At 37.2% G+C, this 23,228-nt stretch overlaps 1 long non-coding RNA gene and 1 pseudogene across 1 annotated transcript in view; one reads left to right on the top strand and one right to left on the bottom strand.

The window, feature by feature from the left end:
* Positions 1-2,270, top strand: part of LOC131756892 (ensconsin-like) — a 51,829-nt pseudogene extending 49,559 nt beyond the window's left edge.
* Positions 1-15,944, bottom strand: part of LOC136794331 (uncharacterized) — a 138,138-nt gene extending 122,194 nt beyond the window's left edge. The window contains exons 1-2 of the long non-coding RNA XR_010840938.1: positions 15,635-15,944; positions 13,423-13,494 (exon numbers count right to left, since the gene is read on the bottom strand). This is a non-coding gene — a long non-coding RNA (uncharacterized lncRNA). The remainder of the gene's footprint in view (positions 1-13,422; positions 13,495-15,634) is intronic.
* Between the last annotated feature and the right edge of the window lie 7,284 nt (positions 15,945-23,228).

Below are 23,228 nucleotides of genomic sequence, written 5' to 3'. Positions count from 1 at the left end.
GAAATAAATAAAATTTTTAAAACAATAAATAGAATATGCCAGTTCCTTCCACCGTAAATCTTATTCACTATTATCTCAATAACAAGGGTTTCTACTGTTGATGTTTTACTATTTGGAGTATTCGATCCATAAAAGCTCTGATACATTAAAAAAGTAAAAATGATGGTTTAATATTTAATATGGGATTATTTATTTGTTTTATAACAAAGTGCCCACTGCCCGTGTCTTTAAAGGGTAAATAATAAATTTTATTTTCAGTGTAAATAAATCATATGGACTCAATTCATACTATATTTTACCAGTAACAATATGACTACATTTTAAGCTACATACAAGGCAGAAAAGCTAACATTTGCCAAGTTACTCGTTACATCCAAAACAGTTCTTTAATACAGTACTTAGTAAAAAGACTTAAAAGCATCTGGTTCAGAGAATGACATTTCATAGGACCTAAACATACAATTTTGAATTGGATTGGCTGAGAACACTAAACATAGAAAGATTTTTTGAATGATAATTTATTTCTTGTCACTGAAGGATCTCTTAATCTCGAGCAAACTTCTAATGCATTCTTCTTTCTATTTACACAAATTAGCTGTAGTGTAAACACACACAACACACTTTAAAAGAAAAAGTAAGAATGAAGTAAAAAGTGAATCTGCTGAAAATATTTTAAATATCTTTAAGCTGTTTCATTTCTTTTTTTTAAAGCACAGCACTCAGTTAAAGTAAGTTAGTATTGAGTGTAATTCATTCCTGAGCTTATCCCAGGTTTAATAAATAGGGCACTGCTGGGATGGAAGGCTTCAGAAATACAAATTGTCCTCTTGAAACAAAGCCACATTCATTGTTCTGACTCCAGTAAAAGATGTCATAAAAGTGATGGGTGTGGATTCAGAAATCTCATCTTCAGCAATAAAAGCGTAGACCAGAAACCCATAAGCTTCCAGCTACCATCTGTAAAGTCAAGTCTACCAGCAAGTAAAGAATTATAGTCCCTGGGACTTCCCTGGTGGTGCAGTGATTAAGACTCTGTGCTCCCAAAGCAGGGGGCCCGGTTCGATCCCTGGTCAGGAAACTAGTTCCCACATGCATGCCACAATTAAGAGTTCTCATGCCACAATTAAGAGTTCACATCCCACAACAAAGGAGCTGGTGAGCCGCAACTAAAGAGCCCATGTGCCTCAACTAAGAAGCACACCTGCCACAACCAAGATCTGGTGCAACCAAACAAATATAATTAATTAAATAATTTTTAAAAAGAAGAATTATAGTCCTGTAAGAAATTATTAAACTTCTATATTTTTTTCATGCTATTTGTGATTTTTAGTTTTCTCTAGTAATCAATAGAAAACTCTTAATAAGTATCAATGGTTAACATTTTTGAGCATTTACTACATGCTGGGCACTCTTCTAAGACACACACATTAGTTTCAGTTCTTATAAAAACCTTATGAGAACATTTAACATACCACAGGCTAATTTTCAAGAGGATGGATTAGGAAAAAAAATCACCAGCTTCTATTCAATGCTGGCTATCCTTCCTTGGGTCACTTCTGACTCCATGACCCTGCATATTTGTCCTTCAGTTTTGTTAATATACTCCTGACCCCCACACATTGGTTCCTGGCAAGAAGTAAACACACAGCAGGCTTGTCTGGAGATGCAGCATCTCACAGTAGTATTAATATCACATCATGTCCTGCAAAGTGAATAAATTCTTTGTAACAACTGAGGGCTCTGTAAGGAGGAGGATTCAGAGAAAAAGAGAGAGAGAGAGAGAACGAATGTACCCTTCTACTTTATGTTACATCTGGCATCAGGCAGGCTCCATCGAATCCCACCTAATCCAAAAGCTGGATCACCAGTTCCCTCTCATCTTTGGTTCCCATGCAAGTCCTTTCCTACTTTGCCGGGCACATGCAGACCAGTTTTCTCCTGGCTTTTTTCTGGCTCTCCTTTCCCTCCTCCCTGGCACTATCTCCAGGCATCTGCTCTGCCAAGAGAGAAGCAGAGTGCTGCCTGAGAAAGAAAACTGAGAGAAAGAAATGAAAGTTGCCAGAGAGCCCTCTCCAAAGGGCAGAGCAGCTTTAGTGAAGGCAGAAGAAACCAGAGTTGAAGAGTGGTCACCTGTCAAGTTAGACGCCACCCCTATTGCACTAGCCGCAGCCCCAGCTCCAACCCCAACCTTGGCCTCCACCAGGTCATCCAGTGTGACTGACTCTGCTTCTACTAAGCCCTCTGCAAGAGGACACAAAGTTCCTAGCTAAGAGAGGAGCAGTCAAGAAGGAGAGAGGAGGAGGAGGAGGGAAGAACTCACAAGACAAAAGAGAGAGAAAATGGCTCCAAGATGGTTGAAGAGCGGACTCCCAGTGAAGAAGAATCCTGGCATTGAGAAGCTAAGGAAGCCAAGAGAAGGAAGAGCAACTGCAAAGGCAAGCAGAAGAGAGAGAAAGAAGCAGCAGGGAGATGGAACACATTCAGAAACAGAAAGAAGAAGCTTGTGTTCCAGAAGAAGAGAAGATCCCACTGGAATGACAGAAGCATTTCTAGAGAGAACAGGAGGGTATGAAGACAAAGAAACAACTGGAGCAGGTTATGAAAAGGACTAGAGGGAGGGAAGCTACAGATAAAGCTGTCAATCTAAGAAATGGACATATAGGCAAGGGAGCTGGCAATGGAGGAACAACATCTCCACTTCCATGTGAGACAAACTCCAGGGGATGGAGAAACAGGAGCCATCTTAGAGTCACTGTGTTCCAGGTACTCCCCAGGCTATAATCATAATGAAATGCATACAAAACTTTTCATGAGGTTTGCCTGGTGGACAAAAAATATCTTTCAGATATTGTCAAATTTAAGATCAAGCCAAATCAGCAGGAAATTATCCAATGGGAAACTTAGACAAAAGCAGTTTCAGCAGAACTAAGAGACAGAAACAGGATAGGAGCTAGTTGGGGGTTCATCTAATGGTAAGGGAACCTGTGATAAGATTATTACTTTGAAAAATGTGAAGGAGAGAGGAGGAGGTAGAGATACTAGACTGAGGATGTAAACTCAAAGGAGAGTTGTGTTTCTTTGGTTTGGCTTGGTTTTTAGAAAAAGAAGAGGTTTAGCATATGTGTATAAGTTAAAGGCAAGAAGACAGTAGAGAAGGAAAGATAGAAGCTACAAGAGAAGCAAGAGATAACAGATTGAGGAAGACTCAGGAAAAAGTAGAATATGGGTACATGGGGAGACTGTCTTTGAATAGAAAGAAAAAGAACTCACTCTGTGAATGATTCTATGAATCATTCTATGGTTCTGGACAAAAAGGGCTGTTAGAAAATCTGAGGCAGGTGATGGACATGAATTTAATGGAAGGCATGCTTATGTCTGAGTTTTCTCTGTGGGATGGAAGGCAAGGTCATCAGCTAAAGGAGGGGTGGGTGGGAGTCAGGAAAGGTGGAAATGTTGGGAATACATGCTGAGAGAAACTAGATAGGGAGATGGCAAAAGACAAGTAACAATGACAAGCAGTATTAAAGTTTTAATAAATATTATTGGATACAACAATTCATAATTTATACATATATATTACTCTGTGTTATTAGATATTAGGTAATATATTTCAGAATATTTGGTAAGGCATTGACTTGGATTTGATACAAATACGTAGACTACTAGGTTACTTCTTTGACATGATAAAACTGTCTCTAGGGCTTTACACCAAAAATGCCTTTCTTACTACCCCAATTTCCTCCATTAATAATTCACTCATCTGTTATGAAAAGCTTTTCAATTCAAATAATTTCCCCCTAAAATTCCCCTAAAACCTTGAGCATTATTAGCTGAGGACAAAGTCCTGGAGTAATGGAAGACTACTGTCTTCAACAAAGAGCTCGTACCTAGGGAGAGAAACTAGGTGGGCTTTGATACAGGATTTGGAGGGACAGACCCTAAAAATAGACAAATAGCACTGTATTTCGATGGGGGCTACTTTGGTTTTCAAATCTTTTACATTCTGTGAAAATCTGAGGTTCTTACCTAAGAACAATTTGATAAACAGTTAACACACTGAGAATTTTTTTTTTTTTTAAGGTCAGAATTATTTTTCCCAGAGCTTATCCACCTCTGTGAAGTCATGGATATATTTGTCTTTGGATTTCTTCTATTGTGTAGACACTACTAAGTGTCATCCGTGTGTGTGTGTGTGTGTGTGTGTGTGTGTGTGTGTGTGTGTTTCTCTTCACTGAATCTACAATACAGGAAACATTGATTTTGTTGTCTAAAAGAATACTATGTCCTCAACAGAAATGATAACTTGCCATTTATTATGAAATCTGACCTCTGTGTTACAGCAATGAAACTGCTAAAGATCAATGTGATATCTTGGGGAAAAAAAGAAAAAACATTAAAAATCAAAGTTGATGAAGGTCACTCTATCTTATAATTCTCTTTTGTACTATTTCCAGTCACCAGGAGAAATGAAGAAAGGAAAGATTAACATTTTTATTCCTTCTCTGAGAAACAACGACCCTAGAGCAGACTTCCTGTTTTAGCAAAATAAAACAGTGAGTCTATGGCTATACACAGCAGGAGAACTAAAAGACTTTGCACAGTTAAATTGGGATGCATCCCAGAGAACAGGCTTGGGAGATTTAAGGATGAGGCCAAGTACTTGGGCAGAATCAACGCAAAAGCAATCACATTTGCATTAATGCAGAGCAAAAAAGTGAGAGCAGCCTGAAGGATGAGATGGAAGTAAAATGGAGTGAATTAGAAGTTGAAACATGGAGTAAGAGGGGGCCTTGTGACTATAAACCTCTAAAAATCACATATATTGGGGGGATGGCCTTCCCACAGAACTGGGGTAGTGGACCCAGCCCATTTTATTCCAGTGTCATAGGGCAAGATGACTTCAAGTGATATCTAGGTTACTTCTCTAAGTTATAAGTTTCATGAAGTTTTAAATCACTAAAAAATTTTTAACTTAGTTGGGATATCAGTGCCTTATTGATATCATATGTTACACATTTTATACTACTTTCTAGTAGCCCCCGTTTTTTCGTGGGGGGAAGTCACTATACTACACATTAAAAATGCAAATGAGTATTTATGTGGCTCATCTCCACTTAAGGAATGTAACTCCTCAACTCAGCTTCAGCTCACATGTTCTGTATCTTGGATCTCATTGCAATGACTAGTGAGTGAACTGAAGAATTTTCTGGAATGTGGTTAGTTTAAATACAAATATCTAAATACTATGTCTAATATAGACTTCGGTAAATGTTACCCACTAATGAACATCATTATGCCTCGTGAGAAGTGTGTGAAATAAATGGATCCCAAACTAGTTCATATTACACTTTTTTTTTTCAGTGTTTATTACATTGTTCAGCAGGTATTTTAAAAGTGAATATTAAATGTGAATTTCAAAAGATTTGGTATTGGCATCTGTATTTCTTAGAGAAGAAGAGAGAATAAAATTTTTAGGTAATTCAAACAAAACATACACAAAACAATAAACTAATACATTTATTAAAAGTAGCTTGTTTAACAGTGAAGAAAGGGAGATTTAAAAATTATCTAACCAACTTTATAAAATGACAAACATGAAGATGAGTTGCTTACTACTTTCCTTCATATTTTTCTACAGACTCCTCCCTCCACGCCCCCCCGCAAATTATGACTCTTTGAAAGAACGCACATGCATTTATCTTCAGTCAAGAGCCTGAGTCAAGTCTGGAAACATAGACTTGGTGGTTGTGAGGTTAAAAACAAATAAAATTAGTTTTTAAAACAAAATAATAATTTGCTGTGTTTTCTTGATCTAATTTCTCTTAGGGTTCATACCTCATATTACCTCACAGATAAATTAGGAAACAAACGCCATCTCCTCCTTTACAAAATTGTAAGCTTAAAATGAAAACACTGCTCAGAATCTCTCAGTGAATAGCTCTACTCCCCATAACTAAACTAAGCATTTGAGATAATGCATCAACTCTTCAAGATCATAGTTTTGTTTAACATACATAACAACAATGCAGTGAGTGATACCCTGGGGATTCCCCGTTTCTCTGAAGCACATGCATTTATATCAGAATATATGAAAAAGGGTTAAAGTAAAACTATCACATAAATATTTATTTAGGAGAATTTATTTTTGAAGGTGGTAAAAATGAAGTCTTATGCTGATAAAAGGGGTGAAAAGCATTAAGTCAACTGAGTCAATATTTGAAGGGGGAGGGTGAATATCAACTGCCAATTTGCTAATCAGCTTTCATAAATGTCCAAGATGACTGTCTTTCATTGAGAATGCATTTCAGTCTTTGTTTATTAAATTTCAGATGGTTTACTAAAACTGCCAACAAGAGGACTAATTGATGCCAATTATAGCGTCTTTCTCAGAGGAATTGGAATGAGTCCACACATTCATTTCACACACATGACTCATCTGCCCTCAATTTAATAATGATGATTAGCCACCTTGATACCATTATAGATAAAAATACAATCCCTGATTTGTCTTGTATAATATCTCATCTGACATTAGATCCAGATATTAGTCATACTGATATAACAGATTTCCCAGAATTTGTATTTAATTTTCAGTTTTTCCAGTATTACCATCTCTGTAGGAATGCAAAATTCAGTTTCATAAGAAACAAGAATCTAATTTTAAAATATTATCGAAATGCTACTGTTGAAAAAGTCTTTTTATAGAAAATTCAAAAATAACACAAGCTGTGCTACTATAGTGCACATGTCTGAATTGACAATGCAAGAAGCACGATTTTAGTCTAATTCTGAATGACAGCTGCTATTTATGATGCTGCTTTTTAAATGTAAATAGCTGATCATATCCCCAGAAGTTAACGTCCTACTTCACCAAGCCTTATTGAAATACTCACTCCTATATATGAACGTCCTGCTTCTTCAAGCCCACTTTTATTTAAAAGCTGTGACACATCTCTACAACAACACAATGTTTTCATTCTTATAGGCAAAGAATGAAATTCTTAGACTGCAAAAAGAAAGTCTCTCCCTACTCTTAATAAATATTGGTAGGATTATGCCTTAAAATGAAGTAAGAGAATAGAGGATAAAATCTACCATTTATCATATTCTACTATATGCCAGGCATTACACTAAGTATTTTATATGCATTGTCTAATTTAATCCTCAGAGCAAATTTATGTTGAAGATATGGTGATCTCTTCTCAAAGATGAGGAAATGGAAACTAATTCTCTGGTGACTTCATTATGCAATGGAGAACAGAGCATAGAAATGAAAGGAGGCCTGGGAGGATGACTGGTAGCAACTACAGAATTTAAATGGTGGATGACTTTGCTTTGAGTGTAAAGGTTTTCATACGAGTTCAAGTAATTATATACATGCTTAAGCAAATGTAATGTCAATTGGGCTTCTTGTATTTTACTTGAAAATATGTGAAGAAATTTGATTTATATTTATTTTGGTTCTACATACAGTGTATGATTTTGGTACAAAGGGTAGGCAGAGTTTCTCAGCTAAGTAAAGTTATATGTTTTAAATCCATTATCCCACTATCACCCAAATGCCTTCTTGGGAACACAATGGACACAAGCAAAGTCTAGTAAAAAAGGAGCCAGAGTCTAAATTTCTAAACATTTAGAAGAGAAAAAGTGATCAATGTTACCTGAATAACAGGGAGACTATCAAAAATCATAGTCAAAATTGGTGCCTGCATGTTACAACCGTCACTTCTCCTACATTAAGGTTATTTACACCTTCTCCTTTTCATGGGATTTGCAATAAACTTGGAATATTGAAATGCCTTGTCTCGCTTTGGACTAATGTTTATACTTTATCCTATAGAATAAACTCTTCCTGATAATAACATTGTAATGAACTCTCTTGTGACACAAACCACCATATTATCTAAAATTTCTGTATTAGTAGACTTTAATCCACCATTTGAAAGGGTGCACTAGTGGGTTATGACTAAATTTATTTAAACAAATAATTCACTTCAAATAATCACTGCATATTAATGAACTCCCTAATACTTATTACCTTTTTACATGTCTCTAAAATAGGTTTTAAAATTTTAATTGAGAGTGTTGAGAATGTCCTTGCAGAGTTCAATGGGTTTGTTAGTGAGGGATTCAAGTAAATTTCAGTTTATATCTTTCTGCATGCCTCATCATTTTAAAAGTAGCTCAAAAATATCTTAATAATAAAAGACATGCTCATAGTATCTGCATGGTTTCTAAAAGAAAGGTAGTGGATAAGCAAAATGAGCAAAAGTCCCTAAGCAGGATAAGTGCTCACCTTATCTAGGTCCCAGACACTACAAAATCAAATTGAGTTAAAAAAGATGAACTATGCTTTTGAAAACTTAAGTCAGCCATTGTTTTATTTAAGAATTTGCCTGCTGGATCAGTCTTGCAAATTCAAATTTGTCACAACAAGAGCAACAAAATCTAAACAACAAAATACACAAGTGTATGTCTTTGACTTTAATTCTAATTTTACTATTTTCACTCAGAGCAATAGTTCACCTACTCTGCTCTTTGCCTGTTATTGGCAGGTGATGGTACCATTTGTGTCTATCTTTCTATTAATTTCCAGCTTAAGTAGAAGAAATCCCTTTGTCCTGAGAACCCTGGCATAAGTTACTGAATGAAGAGTACAGACATACAAAAGGATTTACTTAAGTGTCTACTGAAATCTGACAAGCTTTTCTAGGAATTTCAGGATAATTTTTTCATTAATTAAGATCAAATATGGAAACATTTGCCAAGTGATTTCAAAAGTTATATTAATGAAGCCATGAAAATGTTTGATGTCTCCATAGATAAGGAAAATAATGCTATGATATAGAGGAGGGATTTTTTTTGTTGTTTTTTAATGATATCACACAACTTTGGACAAATGAATCAAGTGAATAAATGAATGAATATACAAAGAATTGAACGAAAGTTAAGCTTAGCATGGGAAAAGAGAGTTTAATTATAGTAAAGGCTTTTTAAAATATCAAATATCATAGCAGAGCTGAATAAAATGATTTTCTCCTAAGCTTATTTTTTCAAAGACAATATGTATCAGACATTGTACATTGTATCCTGAAAGCCTTTTTTTTTTTTTTAATATTACAAAATGTTTGTAGAGAATGAAGCCCCAACATACTGGAGATGTTATTTTTAACTGTGTAGTTTATACACTGGGAATTTGACATAAAGAAAAAGATTTCACTGTTGTAGTAGAACATCATTTTGAATGTCCAAAAATCCTCAAAGGACTTGGTAACAAGAGCCACTCAGTATAAAATATTCCATGTACTGTGACATACTGAGAACTGTTCACTAATGAGAAGCAGAAAATAATAAGAAATAAATGTAGGTGCTTAGAACATTTGCCGGAATTGCCAGAGGGAGAAAGGGAAACTCTGATCCATATGTTATGGGGAAGAATAACAAGATGTTTGTCTAAAAGAGACTTTTATCAGAATTGACTTAAAATATCCACCTATTTTACATCTAGTTGTTTCAACAGACTCACTTTTAAATGATTTCAATGTGAGATCAACATTTATGACAATAAATATCTAAGGCCTGAAATAATCACTTAGCTGGCTAAATCAATAAACAGCAATACTAGTTTAAACAAGTAAAGGAAATATAGTGATTGTATGATATGCTCTACAAATTTGCAAGTTATTAACAATTTAAATATCACTAATAAGGATTAATTTAGTGATTATTGAACACATTTACTACAAAATGGGCAGTTTATTTCTAGGAAATACTTCCATCATCAATAATCAGCATATGTCAATCTTCTAATTTATAAATATATTTTAACTTATTTACTTAATTTATAATCTAATTTATATATATGCAGTATACATACATTTTTCTTCTAATTTCTGTGAAACCTCACATACCTTTCCCATAAAAAATCGATTAAAATACTTTTTATATACTTGATATAACTGGCAATATTTATGTAGAAGTAACTGTAACTTTGCTTTTCCTATAATTTAGAGAGGAAATTTAGAATTCAAAGGAGAATTTTTTGATTGAATAAAAATAAAGAAAGGTTATATATGGAATAATGAAACTTTAAAACAAAAACTCAGTAGTTAAGTTACAATAAAAGATAATAGGAAATTCTTACTGAACAATTTTACTAGACTCTTTGCGTCATTATGATAATATACGAAATATATTTAATGCATTTTACACTGATGTCTTATACCAGACGTAATGGTGACTACAATAGTATCCAATGAAGAATATAGAGGCACTAGGCTAAGGACTGTAAATGCACATTAATCCTCACAACTTAACACATCTAATGTTAAGCTCTTCTTTTTTTTTTTTTTTTTTTTTTTTTTTTGCAGTACGTGGGCCTCTCACTGTTGTGGCCTCTCCCGTTGTGGAGCACAGGCTATGCACAGGCTCAGCAGCCATGGCTCACAGGCCCAGCCGCTCCGCAGCATGTGGGATATTCCTGGACCGGGACACGAACCCGTGTCCCCTGCATCGGCAGGCGGACTCTCAACCACTGCACCACCAGGGAAGCCCTAAAGCAGGGACTTTTTTTTTCTGTATGTGGGCCTCTCACTGTTGTGGCCTCTCCCGTTGCGGAGCATAGGCTCCGGACGCGCAGGCTCAGCGGCCATGGCTCACGGGCCCAGCCGCTCCGCGGCACGTGGGATCTTCCCAGACCGGGGCATGAACCCGTGTCCCCTGCATCGGCAGGCGGACTCCCAACCACTGCGCCACCAGGGAAGCCCATAAAGCAGGGATTTTTAACCAACGTTGTCTGAAGCCAAACCCTCTGTTCTTTCCCTACCATACTGCTTCTTGCAATTACTTATTCCACAAATGTTTATGGTTTGTCTAGTACGAATCAGGAATCATATTAGGTGCTAGGCACTACGCTAGGTGCTAACAGCTAAGGAGGTAGAATGTATGCAAAAGGGTATGCAATTTGCCACAAGACAAACTTGAATTTAAATTCCAGTTCACCCACTGTAAGACCATGGACTGATTATGTAACTTGTTAGGGTTGTGGTTCCTCCTTTATAAACTAGAAATGACAATGGAATCTCCTTCATAGTGTTGCTATGAAGATTGTTATGAGCGTTAGGTACTTAGCACAGTGCCAAGACATGATATATGCACACACAATAGTATGTGTTATTATTGGCACTTCAAAGAGTCATTATGAAGGTTAAATGAATTGGCATTATCAAATTTTTGGCACATCAAAAATATTGGTTTTAAACTTTCCCATTCTACTAGAGAAAGATATAATACATACTTATTGGATCAAATAATTATCATTTTCTACAACACTAAAACCATGGATGATTAACAGGAAATTATAGACATAGCTTAATGAAAACATAATTATTATTGACTAAACTGCTTATGAATCCAATCTGTTTTGTAGATTATATGAAAATAAGTGAACAGAAAATTATTATCTAGAAGAGGCTTTTCTGCACATTTTTTTTTAAAGTCTTGCATTTTTTGTCTCATATGTTAATACCAGAAAGATTGAGATTATCTTATTTGGATTCAATAAACAATATTTATTGAATGGGCATATAATTCTCTTTTCAAGATAGAGTGTACATGTGTATGTGTCTTTCCAAATTAGGCTAATTCAAGAATAATACATATAAGAGGAAGAGAGACAAAAAGAGAATAGAATAGGCAAAAAAAAAAAAAAACAACTAATAATTTTGGTTTTGGGAAAACTTCTTTATCTTGACATTAAAATTAATAAAATTGTTTGGCTCTAGATGTTTTTGGCCCTGGAGTAATGGAATGTCTCAGGCAAAAATGTTAGAGGAACTGGGTCTGATTCTGCTTTTGATGCTAAATCCGTGAGAGCAAATCTCCGCATTTCTTTGCGATCCTTTGTGTAGATAGTAGTAATGTCTAAAATGTATTGAGCACTTACCATTAAGTCATTTCTTCTTCCAAGTAATATTATTCCATATTACAGATTAGGGACTTTTGGCACTGGGAATTTTTTTAAATGTCCTGAGTCCAAAACTACTTTGTACTGGAGTCTGGATTCAAATCCAGACAGTTTACTACCAGGGTTGCACTCTCAACCAATACACCGTGGAAAAATGAGAGAATGTAGATTCAAGGACTGTTATCCAGCACTGATGTTCTTTGAGTTTATGTGTGTATGAAAAATGACTTAATGTGAAGGTGACTATCTAAAAACTTGGAAATCAAATAGGAAAAAAACTATCACATGGAGACTAAACAACATGAGAGTAAAAAACCAACGGATCAATGAGAAAATCAAAGAGGAAATCAGAGAATACCTTAAGGCAAATGTCAATGAACCTCACAAAATCTATATGATGCAGCAGGAACAGTTCTAAGAGGAAAGTTTACAGAGATACAGGCCTTCCTCAAGAAACAAGAAAAACCACAAATAAACAATCTAACCTGCCACCTAAAGAATTAGAAAAAGAACAAACAAAACCCAAAGTCAAAGGAAGGAAATAATAAAGATCAGATAGAGAAAACCAAAAACAATAGAAAAGATAAATAAAACCAAGAGCTATGTTTTTGAAAGGATAAACAAAATTAACAAACCTCTAGCCAGGCTTACCAAGAAGGAAAGAAAGAAGACACAAATAAACAAAATAAGAAATGAAAGAGGAGAAATAACTGATACTGCAGAAATACAAAATACCAAAAGAAAATATGAACAGTTATATGCCAACAAAATGGACAACCTAGAAGAAACAGACAAGTTTCCAGAAACATACAGTCTGCCAAAACTGAATCAAGAAGAAACAGAAAATTTGAATAGACCGAACACTAGGAGTGAAATAGAATCTGTAATTTTAAAATTCCCTGCAAATAAAAGTCCAGGGTAGGATGGCTTCACTGCAGAATTGTGTCAAACACACAAAGAAAATTTATACATATCCTTATCAAACTATTCCAAATGACTGAAAAGGAGGAAATACTCCCAAATTTATTCTATGAAGAATGAATCACCCTGATACCAAAGCCAGACAAGGACACTACAAAAAAAGAAAATTACAGACCAATATCTTTGATGAATATAGATGCAAAACTCCTCAACAAAATACTAGCAAACCAAATCCAACAATATATAAAAAGGATCATACACCATGATCAAGTTGGATTCATTCCAGGATCACAATGCATAGCTCAACATATGCAAATCAATCAGTGTAATACACCACATTAACAAAAGAAAATACAAAAACCACAGGATCATCTCAATAGACCCAGAAAAAGCATTTGATAAAATTCAACATCCATGCATGATAAAAACTCTTGCCAAAGTAGGTGTAGAGGGAACATATCACAACAAAATAAAAATCATTTATGACAAGCCCACAGCCAACATAATACTCAATGGTGAAAAGCTGAAAGTCTTACCTTGAAATTCAGGAACAAGACAAGGATGTCCATCCACTCTCACCACTTCTAGTCAACATAGTACTGGAAGTCCTAGACATAGCAATCAGACAAAAATTATAAATAAAATTTATCCAAATTAGAAAAGAATAGGTGAAATAATCACTCTTTGCTGATGACATGATACTCTATATACAGAATCCTAAAGACGTCACACAAAAACTATTAGTACTGATAAACTAATTCAGCAAGGTAGCAGGATACAAGATTAATTACAGAAATCTGCTGCATTTCTTTATACTAACAATAAAATACCAGAAAGAGAAAGTAAAAAAAAACAATCTAGTTTAAATTGCATTAAAAAAAACTAAGGATAAACTTAACCAAGAAGGTTAAAGACCTGTACACTGAAAACTATAAAACATTGATAAAGGATATTGAAGATTATTCAAAGAAATGGAAAGATATCTTGTGCTCTTGATTTGGAATAATTGATATTGTGAAAATAGCCACACTACCCAAAGCAATCTATAGATTTAATGTGATCCCTATCCAAATGGCCATGACATTTTTCACAGTACTAGAACAAATAATCCTAAAATTCATATGAAAATATAAAAGACCCAGAATTGCCAAAGCAATCCTGAGGGAAAAGAACAAAGCTGGAGGTATTAACCCTTCTAGACTTCAGACAATACCAGAACGTTATAGTAGTCAAAACAGCATGGTATTGGCACAAAAACAGACATATTGATAAATGGACCAGAATACAGAGACCAGAAATAAACCTGCACACCTATGGTCAATTAATCTACAATAAAGGAGGCAAAAATATACAATGGTAAAAGTGGTGTTGGGAAAGCTAGACAGCTAAATGTTAATCAATGAAATTAGAACAATTCCTCACATCATATACAAAATAAACTCAAAATGGTTTAAATAACTAAATATAAGACATGACACCATAGAACTAGAAAAGAACATAGGCAAAACATTCTCTGACATAAACTGTAGCAATACGTTCTTAAATGTCTCCCAAGACAAAAGAAATAAAAGCAAAAATAAACAAATGGGACTTAATCAAGCTTAAAAGATTTTGCACAGCAAAGGAAACCATTAACAACAAAAAAAAGACAACCTACGGACTGGGAGAAAATATCTGCAAACAATACAACTGACAAGGTCATAATTTCCATAATATACAAAAAGCTTATACAACTCAATATCAAAATAACAAACTGGGGCTTCCCTGGTGGCCCAGTGGTTGAGAATCCGCCTGCCGATGCAGGGGACATGGGTTCGTGCCCCGGTCTGGGAAGATCCCAGGTGCTGTGGAGTGGCTGGGCCCGTGAGCCATGGCCGCTGAGCCTGCGTGTCCGGAGCCTGTGCTCTGCCACAGGAGAGGCCACAACAGTGAGAGGCCCGCGTACCGCAAATAAAAATAAAATAAAATAAAATAAAAATTAAAAAATGGGCAGAAGACCTAAATAGACATCTGTCTAAAAAAGACATACAAATGGCCAACAGGCACATGAAAAGATGCTCAAAATCGCTAAATATTAGAGAAATGCAAATCAAAACTACAATGAGGTATCACCTCACACCCATCAGAATTGCCATCATCAAAAATCTACAAAAAATAAATGCTGGAGAGGATGTGGAGAAAAGCGAACCCTCCTACATTGTTGGTGGGAATGTAAATTGATAAAGCCACTATGGAGAACAGTATGGAGGTTCCTTAAAAAATTAAAAATAGAACTACCATAGGACCCAGCAATCCCACTACTGGGCATATACCCTGAGAAAACCATAATTCAAAAAGAGTCATGTGGGAGAGACCTTCAAGAAGGCGGAGGAGGAAGACATGGAGATCACCTTCCTCCCCACAAATACATCAGAAATACATCTACATGTGGAACAACTCCTACAGAACACCTACCAAATGCTGGCAGAAGACCTCAGACTTCGCAAAGGCAAGAAACTCCCCACGTACCTGGGTAGGACAAAAGAAAAAAGAAAAAACAGAGCCAAAAGAATAGGGAAAGGACCTGCACCTCTGTGAGGGAGTTGTGAAGGAGGAAAGGCTTCCACACACTAGAAGCCCCTTCACTAGCAGAGACTGGGGGTGGAGAGGGGGACGCTTCGGAGCCATGGAGGAGAATGCAGCAACAGGGGTGCGGAGGGCTAAGCGGAGAGATTCCCACACAGAGGATCGGTGCTGACCGGCACTCACCAGCCCAAGAGGCTTGTCTGCTCACCTGCCAGGGCGGACAGGGGCTGAGAGCTGAGGCTCGGGCTTCATAGGTCGGATCCCAGGGAGATGACTGCGGTTGTATGCGTGAACACAGCCTGAAGGGGGGCTACTGTGCCACAGCTAGCCGGAAGGAAGTCTGGGAAAAAGTCTGGAGCTGCCGAAGAGGCAAGAGACCATTGTTTAGGGGTGCACGAGGAGAGGGGATTCAGAGCACCACCTTAACAAGTTCCAAAGATGGGCGTGAGCTGCGGCTAACAGCGTGGACCCCAGGGACAGCATGAAATGCTAAGGCTGCTGCTGCAGCCACCAAGAAGCCTGTGTGCAAGCACAGGTAACTATCCACACCTCCCCTCCCGGAAGCCTGTGCAGCCCGCCACTGCCAGGGTCCCATGATCCAGGGACAACTTCCCCAGGACAACATCTGGCGCATCTCAGGCTGTTGCAACATCACACAGACCTCTGCCACCACAGGTTCACCCCACATTCCATACCCCTCCCTCCCCCCAGCCTGGGTGAGCCAGAGCCCGCTAATCAGCTGCTACTTTAACCCCATCCTGACTGGGCAGGGAACAGATGCCCTCAGGTGACCTAGAGGCAGAGACGGGCCCAAATCCAAAGCTGAAACTCAGGAGCTGTGAAAACAAAGACGAGAAAGGGAAATTGCTCCCAGCAGCCTCCGGAGCAGCAGATTAAATCTCCACAATCAACTTGACGTACCCTGCATCGCTGGAATACCTGAATAGACAATGAATCATCCCCAAATTGAGGCAGTAGACTTTGGGAGCAACTGTAGACTTCGGGTTTGCTTTCTGCATCTAATTTTTTCTGGTTTTATGTTTACCTTAGTTTAGTATTTAGTGTTTATTGTTGGTAGATTTGTTAATTGATATGGTTGCTCTCTTCCTTTTTTAAAAAAAATATATATTTTTTTTCCTTTTATTCTTTTTGTGAGTGTGTATATGTATGCTTCTTCGTGTGATTTTTGTCTGTATAGCTTTGCTTTAACCATTTGTCCTAGGGTGCTGTCTGCCCATTTTGGGGTTTTCTTTTTTTTGTATAGTTTTTAGCACTTGTTATCATTGCTGGATTTTTTTTTTTTTTTGGTTTGGATGCTCTCTTCTTTCTTTCTTTTTTTCTCCCTTTTCTTCTGAGCTGTGTGACTGACAGGGTCTTGGTGCTCCAGCCAGGTGTCAGGCCTGTGTCTCTGAGGTGGGAGAGCAAAGTTCAGGACATTGGTCCACCAGAGAAATCCAGGCTCCACGTATTATCAAATGGCGAAACCTCACCCAGAGATCTCTGTCTCAATGCTAAGACCCAGCTTCACTCAACGACCAGCAAGCTACAGTGCTGGACACCCTATGCCAAACAACTAGCAAGACAGGAACACAACCCCACCCATTAGCAGAGAGGCTGTCTAAAATCATAATAAGGTCACAGACACACCAAAACACACCAACAGATGCAGTCCTGCCCACCAGAAAGACAAGATCAAGCCTCATCCACCAGAACACAGGCAACAGATCCCTCCACCAGGAAGCCTACACAACCCACTGAACCAACCTTAGCCACTGGGGGCAGACACCAAAAACAATGGGAACTATGAACCTGCAGCCTGCGAAAAGGAGACCCCAAACACAGTAAGTTAAGCAAAATGAGAAGACAGAGAAACACAATGCAGATGAAGGAGCAAGGTAAAAACACCAGACCAAACAAATGAAGACAAAATAGGCAGTCTACCTGAAAAAGAATTCAGAGTAATGATAGTAAAGATGAATCAAAATGTTGGAAATAGAATGGAGAAAATAAAAGAAATGTTTAACAAGGACCTAGAAGAACTAAAGAGCAAACAAACAATGAGGAACAACACAATAAATGAAATTTAAAATTCTCTAGAAGGAATCAATAGCAGAATAACTGAGGCAGCAGAACAGATAAGTGACCTGGAAGATAAAATAGTGGAAATAACTACCTCAGAGCAGAATAAATAAAAAAAAAAAAGAAAAGAATTGAGGACAGTCTCAGAGACCTCTGGGACAACATTAAGTGCACCAACATTCGAGTTATAGGGGTCCCAGAAGAAGAAGAGAAAAAGAAAGGGTCTGAGAAAATATTTGAAGAGATTACAGTTGAAAACCTTCCAAATATGTGAAAGGAAATAGTCAATCAACTCCAGGAAGCGCAGAGTCCCATACAGGATAAATCCAAGGAGAACATGCCAAGACACATATTAATCAAACTATCAAAAGTAAATACAAAGAAAAAGTATTAAAAGCAGCAAGGGAAAACCAGCAAATAACATACAAGGGAATCCCCATAAGGTTAATGGCTGATCTTTCAGCAGAAACTCTGCAAGCCAGAAGGGAGTGGGAGGACATATTTAAAGTGATGAAAGGGGAAAACCTACAACCAAGATTACTCTACCCAGCAAGGATCTCATTCAGATTCAACAGAGAAATTAAAATATTTACAGCCATGCAAAAGCTAAAAGAATTCAGCACCACCAAACCAGCTTATAACAAATGCTAAAGGACCTTCTCTGTGCAGGAAACACAAGAGAAGAAAAAGACCTACAATAACAAATGCAAAACAATTAAGAAAATGGTAATAGGAGCATACATATTGATAATTACCTTAAATGTAAATGGATTAAATGCTGTAACCAAAAGACATAGACTGGCTGAAAGGATAAAAAACAAGACCCATCTATATACTGTCTACAAGAGACCCACTTCAGACTTAGGGACACATACAGACTGAAAGTGAGGGGATGGAAAAAGATATTCCATGCAAATGGAAATCAAAAGAAAGCTGGAGTAGCAATTCTCATATCAGACAAAATAGACTTTAAAATAAAGACTATTACAAGAGACAAAGAAGGACACTAAATAATGATCAAGGGATCAATCCAAGAAGAAGATATAACAACTGTAAATATTTATGCACCCAACATAGGAGCACCTCAATACATAACGCAAATGCTAACAGCCATAAAAGGGGAAATCGACACTAACACAATCATAGTAGGGGACTTTAACACCCCATTTTCACCAATGGACAGATCATCCAAAATGAAAATAAATAAGGAAACACAAGCTTTAAATTCTACGTTAAACAAGATGGATTTAATTGATATTTATAGGACATTCCATCCAAAAGCAACAGAATAAATTTCTTCTCAAGTGCTCATGGAACATTCTCCAGGATAGATCATACCTTGGTTCACAAATCAAGCCTTGGTAAATTTAAGAAAATTGAAATCATATCAAGTATCTTTTTGCACCACAATGCTATGAGACTAGATATCAATGACAAGAAAAAAACTGTAAAAAATAAGAACACATGGAGGCTAAAGAATACACTACTAAATAATGAAGAAATCGCTGAAAATATCAAAGAGGAAATCAAAAAATACCTAGAAACAAATGACAATGAAAACACGATGACCCAAAACCTATGAGATGCAGAAAAGCAGTTCTAAGCAGGGAGTTTATAGCAATACAATCCTACTTCAAGAAACAAGAAACATCTCAAATAAACAACCTAACCTTAAACCTAAAGCAATTAGAGAAAGAAGAAGAAAAAAACCCCCAAAGTTAGCAGAAGGAAAGAAATCAGAAAGATCAGATCAGAAATAAAAGAAAAAGAAATGAAGGAAACATTAGCAAAGATTAATAAAACTAAAAGCTGGTTCTTTGAGAAGATATACAAAATTGATAAACCATTAGCCAGACTCATCAAGAAGAAAAGGGAGATGACTCAAATCAATAGAATTAGAAATGAAAAAGGAGAAGTAACAACTGACACTGCAGAAGTACAAAGGATCATGAGAGGGCTTCCCTAGTGGCGCAGTGGTTGAGAGTCCACCTGAGGATGCAAGGGACACGGGTTCGAGCCCCGGTCTGGGAAGATCCCACATGCCGTGGAGTGGCTGGGTTCGTGAGCCACAACTACTGAGCCCGCACGTCCGGAGCCTGTGCTCTGCAATGGGAGAGGCCCACGCACCGCGATGAAGAGTGGCCGCCGCTCGCCGCAACTGGAGAAAGCCATCTCACAGAAACGAAGACCCAACACAGCAAAAATAAATAAATAAATTAATTAATTTTTAAAAAAAAGGATCATGAGAGATTACTACAAGCAACGATATGCCAATAAAATGGGCAACCTGGAAGAAATGGACAAATTCTTAGAAAAGCAGAACCTTCTGAGACTGAACCAGGAAGAAATAGACAATATAAACAGACCAATCACAAGCAATGAAATTGAGACTGTGATCAAAAATCTTCCAACAAACAAAAGCCCAGGACCAGATGGCTTCACAGGCGAATTCTATCAAACACTTAGAAAAGAGTTAACACCTATCCTTCTCAAACTTTTCCAAAATATAGCAGAGCATGGAACACTCCCAAACTCATTCTACGAGGCCACCATCACCCTGATACCAAAACCAGACAAGGATGTCACAAAGAAAGAAAACTACAGGCCAATGTCACTGATGAACACAGATGCAAAAATCCTCAACAAAATACTAGCAAACAGGGCTTCCCCGTTGGTGCAGTGGTTGAGAGTCCGCCTGCCGATGCAGGGGACACGGGTTTGTGCCCCGGTCTGGGAAGATCCCACATGCCGCAAAGCGGCTAGGCCCGTGAGCCACGGTGAGCCATGGCCACTGAGCCTGCGCATCCAGAGCCTGTGCTCCGCAACAGGAGAGGCCACAACAGTGAGAGGCCTGTGTACCGCAAAAACGAAAACAAAAACAAAAACAAAAAAACCCAAAAAAACTAGCAAACAGAATCCAACAGCACATTAAAAGGATCATACACCTACATCAGTGGGGTTTATCCCAGGAATGCAAGGATTCTTCAAAATATGCAAATCAATCAATGTGATACACCATATTAACAAATTGAAGGAAAAAACCATATGATCAACTCAATAGATGCAGAAAAAGCTTTTGACAGAATTCAACAACAATTGATGATAAAAACCCTCCAGAAAGTAGGCATAGAGGGAACTTACCTCAAAATGATAAAGGCCATATATGACAAACCCACAGCCAACATCATTCTCAATGATGAAAAACTGAAACCATTCCCTCTAAGATCAGGAACAAGACAAGGTTGTCCACTCTCACCACTATTATTCAACATAGTTTTGGAAGTTTTAGCCACAGCAGTCAGAGAAGAAAAAGAAATAAAATGAATCTGAATCAGGAAAGAAGTAAAGCTGTCACTGTTTGCAGATTATATGATACTATACATAGAGGATCCTAAATATGCTACCAGAAAACTACTAGAGCTAACCAATGAATTTGGTAAAGCAGTAGGATACAGAATTAATGCATAGAAATCTCTTGCATTCCTATACACCAATGATGAAAAATCTGAAAGTGTAATTAAAGAAACACTCCCATTTATCACTGCAACAAAAAGAATAAAATACCTAGGAATAAACTTACCTAAGGTGACAAAAGATCTGTATGAAGGAAACTATAAAACACTGAAGAGAGAAATTAAAGATGATTCAAACAGATGGAGAGATATACCATGTTCTTGGACTGGAAGAATCAACATTGTGAAAATCACTCTACTACCCAAAGCAATCTACACATTCAATGCAATCCCTATCAAACGACCAATGGCATTTTTCACAGAACTAGAACAAAAGATTTCACAATTTGTATGGAAACACAAAAGAACCTGAATAGCCAAAGTAATCTTGAGAAAGAAAAATGAAGCTGGAGAAATCAGGCTCCGTGACTTCAGACTATATTACAAAGCTACAGTAATCACAACAGTATGGCACTGGCACAAAACTAGAAATATAGATCAATGGAAGAGGATAGAAAGCCCAGAGATAAACCCACGCACATAAGGTCTTCTTATTTTTGATAAAGGAGGCAAGAATATACAATGGAGAAAAAATATACAATGGAGAAAAAGAAAAAATATACAATATACACCACTTATACAATAAGTGGTGCTGGGAAAACTGGACAGCTACATGTAAAAGAATGAAATTAGAACACTCCTTAACACCATACACAAAAATAAACTCAAAATGGATTAAAGACCTAAATATAAGGCCAGACACTATCAAACTCTTAGAGGAAAACATAGGCAGAACACTCTATGGTATAAATCACAGCAAGATCCTTTTTGACCCACCTCCTAGAGAAATGGAAATAAAAACAAAAAGAAACAAATGGGACCTAATGAAACTTAAAGACTTTTGCACTACAGAAGAAAACATAAACAAGATGAAAAGACAACCCTCAGAATGGGAGAAAATATTTGCAAATGAAGCAACTGACAAAGGATTGATCTCCAAAATTTACAAGCAGCTCATGCAGCTCCATATCAAAAAAACAAACAACCCAATCCAAAAATGGGCAGAAGACCTAAACAGACATCTCTCCAAAGAAGATATACAGATTGCCAACAAACACACGAAAGGATGCTCAACATCACTAATCATTAGAGAAATGCAAATCAAAACTACAATGAGGTATTACCTCACACTGGTGAGAATGGCCATCATCAAAAAATGTACAAACAATAAATGCTGGAGAGGGTGTGGAGAAAAGGGAACCCCCTTGCACTGTTGGTGGGAATGTAAATTGATATAGCCACTATGGAGAACAGTATGGAGGTTCCTTAGAAAACTACAAATAGAACTACCATATGACCCAGCAATCCCACTACTGGGCATATACCCTGAGAAAACCATAATTCAAAAGGAGTCATGTGTCACAATGTTCATTGCAGCTCTATTTACAATAGCCAGGACATGGAAGCAACCTAGGTGTCCATTAACAGATGAATGGATAAAAAAGATGTGGCACATATATACAATGGAATATTACTCAGCCATAAAAAGAAATGAAATTGCGTTATTTGTATTGAGGTGGATGGACCTAGAGTCTGTTATACAGAGTGAAGTGAGTCAGAGAGAGAGAAACAAATACCATATTCTAACAAATATATATGGGATCTAAAGAAAAAAGAAGATAGTTCTGAAGAACCTAGGGACAGGACAGGAATACAGATGCAGACATAGAGAATGGACTTGAGGACATGGGGTGGGGGATGGGTAAGCTAGGACGAAGTCAGGGAATGGCATGGACATATATACACTACCAAATGTAAAATAGATAGCTAGTGGGAAACAGCCACATAGCCCAGGGAGATCAGCTCCTTGCTTTGTAACCACCTAGAGGGGTGGGATATGGAGGATGGGAGGGAGATGCAAGCGGAAGGGCTATGGGGATATATGTATATGTATAGCTGATTCACTTTTTTATACAGCAGCAACTAACTCAACAATGTAAAGCAATTATACTCCAATAAAGATGTTAAAATAATATATAAAAATAGCTATCATCAAAAAGTCTACAAATAGTAAATGCTGGAGACAGTGTGGAGAAAAGGAAACCCTCCTATACTGTTGGTGGGAATGTAAATTGGTACAGCCGTTATGGAAAACAGTATGGAGTTTCCTCAGAATACTAAAAATAGAGTTACCATATGATTCTGAAATCCCACTCCTGGACATATATCCTAAATAGACAAAAACT

This window comes from Kogia breviceps, chromosome 5 (assembly GCF_026419965.1).
Source record: "Kogia breviceps isolate mKogBre1 chromosome 5, mKogBre1 haplotype 1, whole genome shotgun sequence".
NCBI classification, from domain to species: domain Eukaryota; kingdom Metazoa; phylum Chordata; class Mammalia; order Artiodactyla; family Physeteridae; genus Kogia; species Kogia breviceps.
This window is presented reverse-complemented; position numbering and strand designations above follow the sequence as displayed.